Source organism: Sinocyclocheilus grahami, unplaced genomic scaffold (assembly GCF_001515645.1).
Source record: "Sinocyclocheilus grahami isolate Dianchi unplaced genomic scaffold, SAMN03320097.WGS_v1.1 scaffold1125.1, whole genome shotgun sequence".
NCBI lineage: Eukaryota > Metazoa > Chordata > Actinopteri > Cypriniformes > Cyprinidae > Sinocyclocheilus > Sinocyclocheilus grahami.
In genome coordinates, this window is record NW_015506304.1 from 323,299 (window position 1) to 329,424 (window position 6,126).

Here is a 6,126-nt window from a genome sequence, read left to right on the forward strand (position 1 = left end):
CTTCTATTGTCTTCATTTGTAAAGTCACTTTGGATAAAAGCGTCTGCTAAATGACTAAATGTAAATGTAATATATAATGTGTTTACGTCATCACGTTTTTGTCAATATGACGCAGTGAGGAGTTTGAATACGTTTTAAGAAAGGCAAGCTAATTTGTACAGTGCAAACCATATTTCTTAAGATTTTTTTTTATGAATTTACATATATATGAATATATTTTTCTAGGTCCCTGTTTAAAAAGATCATTTGTAAAACTGATGTTTCACTCCAGCAAAGATTTGACCGACTCTACAATGAGAGAAAACGTTCTGAAACAGGTGAGAAAAAAAGTAACAAGTGATGAGAAAACAAACACTACTTGCATTGTTAAATATTATGACCTGAATTTATTAAAAACAAAATCAGCTGTTGTGTATATTATGATACAAAGGTTCACTGACAGGAGTGCTGATCACCTGTTGATTAATCAGTCAAACTATTTACAGCATGAACAAATTTACAATATTCTCACATTTTAAAAAGACATGATTTTACAAAAGCACAGTTTGGGACATGACACAAGAAAAGAGGAGAGGAAGATTTGAATGTCTTGTCATATTCTGATCTAAACAGTTTAGTATGAATGTTATTTCCAGTTGGGAAATAACATTCCCAATAACATACCTGACCAAGATGGCGGCGCGTTCACACGCTGCGGCTTCTCTCTCTCCCGACAGAAAGGTGTTTTCGTGTTTTTTGTCTTGTGAGTCGCAGTGTTTTTGTACGCATTCGTCGCGTCTATTTGTTTCTAAGCGCGCATATAGTCGTGAGTTTCTGCTCGATGTCGGCAGAACCACATTTTTAGAGTTAAACTCTGCGCACGCCGAAGAGCTGCGGGATCTCCGGAGGCCCACACCATCACCGACCGCCACTGCTGCATCTCGCCCACAGCGGAGCCGCAACAAGCGGCGCGAGAGGAAGCAGAAGAGGGGTAAGCGCGGAGGTATCCGGGCTAAGCTAGCGGCTAACCCACACAAGCCGGCTATCCCCACCATCGTACTGGCTAACGTACGCTCTTTGGACAATAAACTGGACTACATCCGACTACTACGCTCAAATATATATATATTTTTTACATTTTACCTTATTTGTATATTTGTATAGTTGTATTTTGTATTTAATCTGTATTTATGTTATCTGTATGCACCCAAGGGTCTGAGAGTAACACAATTTCAATTCTCTGTGTGTATGTGTTGTACATGTGGAAGAATTGACAATAGAGCAGACTTGACTTGACTTGACTTGATCTGCTCTGGCTGATAGAGGATTGACAGACGTGACATTGAGTTGGTCTCAAACTCCTAAAGAGGAAGTGATGCGGAACGCTGACGTGAGTGTGTTCTCACAACTGTACAATAACTTATGACATATGCTGGACAAATAGGAATGATTGATTATAAAATTATGATATGTAATAGCAAAACATTTTCATTTACAGGTCGCTGTGATACAAGAAAATAATGCCCTGGAAATCAACAGTCTGACTCACTAAATTCACATTGATTAAATTTCTTCATAATTTATTAAATTTCTTCATAAAATCAGGCAATTCTAAGTAAAAAAGTCAGAATTGTGAGATAATAAGTCGTAATTACCTTGTTTTATTTTTTTATTCAGTGGTGAAAACGGGCTTCCATAATAATGACTTGTTTACAATGTAAAAACCTGAAAACTCTTGTGCTTCATTGTTACTCTTGAATCAAATCTTTAAGAACTTTTAAACATCTTGTATAATTTTGTAATGTCAACAAAGCATTAGAAAATATTAAGGCTATAGATAATAATACATATAATTACAATTAATTAATGTCAAATTCATACAACCCACAAGCATAATAAAACTTAATGTGATATTTTTTTTATGTTTATTGGCATCAATATTTTATTTAATGGTTATTTTATTATTAATAATTACCCATTTATTGTAATGTATGTATATTATAAGTTTTTAATGAAATTCCCTGTATTTTCATACTTTATATTGGTAATGGTGTAATGAGGAGAACAGGTTCTCATGAATGGATGGAGGTATGGCGAACTCTGATGGCGTCATCAAATCTTACTTCCTCGACGTGACGACAAATGTGTGGTGTGTCCAGAGATGAATCACATATAGCTGTGATCATAACGCAGCAAATTAGACAGAATGAAGGACTTGTAGCTAACAAAATATATATTGTGTGTTTGATTGGTCCAGACACTACAGATTTTTCAAGTACTTATCACAAAACTTCCAGTAATAAACGCATTCTTTTCCAGCACTTCAAAGCTCAAAAGTCTGAATAGTATACAGTTTAATAACTCATTTACCTCCCTGCTCCTGTTCCCCAACTTTTGCTACATGACCACCTTCTTGACATAGTTGATGTTCATCATCTGATTGCATGACCTCTTGTTATTAATTATAATGAATAATAATTAATTATAATTATAATGAGTTTAAACTGAATACGTTTGGCCAGTGAAGTTGGTGAAGGATGGGAGTGATACAATACACAATGCTCCCAAATTGCACATAGTTGTTGAGGGCCTAATCTGGACACCATCAATGTCAATGAAAATATTATGCTGGGGGAGCTCTGTAGCCGGGTTTCCATCCAAAATTGCGAATTTAAAAAAGCGAATTTAACGCAAAATTGAAATATCGCATAAAACATTTGCGAATAAGCACCGTTTCCATCCAACGAGTCAAAGAGAACTAAATCGTCACTTCCTGGTAGAACTGGCGCTAGGCTATAGCCTATATCACTATGAAAAGTAGGAGAAACCCCTGAATATAATAATTTTCATAGGCCTATATAATAAATTACTTGCGCATCAGAGCGAGCAGATGAAACAAAATAAATGCTGTCATTGCTTTCGACGGTGGATGCTGCTGTTTGGGAACACAATCGTGTAACAGTTCTGGGAGGCAATTATACAGAAATACATTGATGACCGATTTTGCTCAGACATTTCAAAATTACCATAACATTTCAGATGCTAAGGGACGAGATTGGACCACTGGTCCACTCCCATAGAAGCAGTCACATTACTTTTTTGATGCGCATGGAGGAATTTACTCGGCAAATGTGTTTCCATCTCCTTTTATTCACATTAACCCTTTTTCACACAAGTCAAAAATCACCTCAAGCAAGCATAAAAACTTTTTTGCGAATTAAGGGATTTTTATTTGAAATGTGCCGTTTCCATCACTTGTTTCTGATGCGATACTTCAAAATGCGTATAAAAACAGGGTGATGGAAACATTAGCTTGGGATTTAGGGCCAACCAGCAGTTTTGTCTGCATTTAGTTGTAAAAAGTTATCTGTCATCCACATTTTAAGTTCTTGAAGACATGAAACAATAGAAAGGGGTGGACAAACTGAGTTGGGTTGAACCGTAAAATAAATTTGAACATCATCAGCATAACTGAAAATTGAGACCATCACGTCTGATGATCTGGCCCAGTGGCAGCACATAAATGAGAAATAAAAGTGGACCAAGTACAGAACCTTGGGGTACACCACGGGAAATAGTGACAGAGCGAGATCTAATCTTATCTATCTTTCCTTGATTATGCAGTATGTATACTAGTTATATAGATATATTATATCCTGTCTACAGTAAGAATGACCATATTTCAGGCTTTTTAGAGCTGCTAAAGAGTCAGAGCATATGACTACCTTGTCTAGCCTCGTTTCTTCCACCCACTGTAGAGCCAGATATATTGCCGCAAGCTCAGCTGTAAACACTATTAAATGATCTGATCTGATCTACCTGATATTTTGGAACATATACTGCTGTTCCTGCTTTTCCAGATTCTGGGTCCTTTGATCCATCTGTAAAATTATCTTAAATATTACTATATTTTTGTTTTATATATTGATTTACTAAATGTTTAACTGTCTTATCCTTATTTTCTTTAATTATTTATTGTAAGTGTGTATATATACATGGCATAGGAAACAACCATGGAGGCACAATCTGAGTGTATTTCCACTGATCTATACACATTATATGGGTCATTCTATTTCCTGTCCAGCCTATGCTTTTGATGTTGCCTTGGGTATGTTCCCAGCGCTCATGAAACAGAGACTTAGTTGGGTGTATATCCCCATGTTCTTTTAATGAGACTTTTGTTTTGCCTTCTCACTTCTAGAGGCTTAGTGACTTTTCAAAAAGGTGGCGCCATTTACCTTCCTGTGTGCTAGTGATGGGAATTCAGACTCTTTACAAAATACCATAATTTAACTTTTTTTTGGTATAAAAACCTAATGTATGTAAAAACATTAAACACAAGTTAGTGATTTATCCAAAACACAAACTATTATTAACATACTCAAAATGGATCATTGTGTGCCATATAACAAATAAAAACAAAATTACAGTGTGCAGAACAGAAGCATCCAATACAATTGTATTGTTGCAGCTATTAACCCTGAAACATATTCACATTGTGCACGTGTGTTGAATCTGGGCTGCATTCCAGTTAATTTTTTTATGCCCTGGCCTTGCTAACTTCCCTCCGTCTCGTTGACTCGGATGTCATTGATTACTTTGCACGAGTACCCACTACTGGTGGACTGCTTGCATTAATGTACTAATGCTGCACTACCGACTAGGTTGGACATGGGAATATCCCAAATTAAATGTCCCACTTCAGACCTCAGTGAGTTCCAGTCAATCAGACGTCACATTCACATGTTGACCATCTTGTTTTTGTGTCAGTTATGCCAGAATAAAACAGAATAGAAATATCAAAATCTATTTGAAAACAGCAGGCAAAAGGCAAAAACATAAACTTAATGTCTAATGTTTCATTCATGATCTCCTGTTTGTGTTTGTGACTGGATTGTTTGGTTTTGATGGCTGTGTGAAAATCTTTAGTGAATATTGAGTTTTCTCTTTGCATCTTTACAGTTGGACAACAAGTTATTTGTTTAGGGACACTGCTTACCCTGCTGAAAAAAAAACAATAGACACCATCACAGAATTATAATGGTTTTACTGGTTTAATGGGACTTGTGTCAGTTTTAACAGAAACGGTTCTGGACCCTGTGGGTTTCTGGTAATTGGTCGCCTTCTATTGGTGACTTGTTAAAACCACTAAATCCTATTGAAATATGTCCCAAAAAACACTACAGGAAACCATTTGTTAATGTTTAAAAGTTGATGGTTTGTAATGGTATTTGTAGTGGAAACCATTAGAATTTCTGTGATGGTTCCTATTGGGTTTTTTTTCAGCAGGAAAGTAATTATGTAAAATGTATAGAATACTGTGACATGACACCAAGGTACGTTAACAGATCACTGAATGAAAAGCAATAAATGGTCAACTCATTTTAGTAGGTGTGCATTGCCTCTTGTTTGGTTCACTAAATCAGAAAATATACATGGTTTGTCTCATATCCAAACTTATTCAAACTTATTCAAAGTCTTCTGCATCCAATATTAAGGGAAAGACTAAGAGGCAGGGAATGTAGTAACAAGAAACATAAGAAATGTTTTAAAATTATTAAATAACATTGGCAATTTGTATTATTTAAAGTTGCATCTGCAGCATCCAAGCAGAAACATATGAATGTTTTGATAACAAGCAACGGTGATGAGAACTTGTTTGTTAACTTTGTCTATGGTCTTTAAGACTTGGAAGGGAGGCCTCTTATCTTGAACTTACTGTAACAGTTATGATTTGCACAGATTAATGAATCTTAAATGTTATTCTTTGCACAACATAACATTATACAGAACTAAATAACATGGCACTCAATCATATATAAAGATTGACAGCATTACTCTCTTGTAGCTGGTGAGTTTTTATGGTACGCTATGACTGCTGTCACTTCATTTGGATGGATGCTGTACACAGGTGGCAGTAGAGATGCCAACATTGTCAGAAGGCTCCAGTGTGAATTCCCATGTACACTGATAGCAGGTGAAAAAATTCCTATGAAGTGTGACTTCTTACGTGAATATTAAGGCTGTTTCATTGTGAAACTCTTTCCACACTCGGAGCAGGTGAAAGGCTTCTCTCCAGTGTGCATTCTCTCATGCCTCTCAAGGCTTTGTTTCTCTGCAAAACTACTTCCACATTCGGAGAAGTTT

The 6,126-nt window shown here is 36.1% G+C and overlaps 1 pseudogene; it reads left to right on the forward strand.

The window, feature by feature from the left end:
- LOC107567061 (uncharacterized) overlaps positions 1 to 317 on the forward strand; it is a 52,634-nt pseudogene extending 52,317 nt beyond the window's left edge.
- The last annotated feature ends 5,809 nt before the right edge of the window (positions 318 to 6,126 follow it).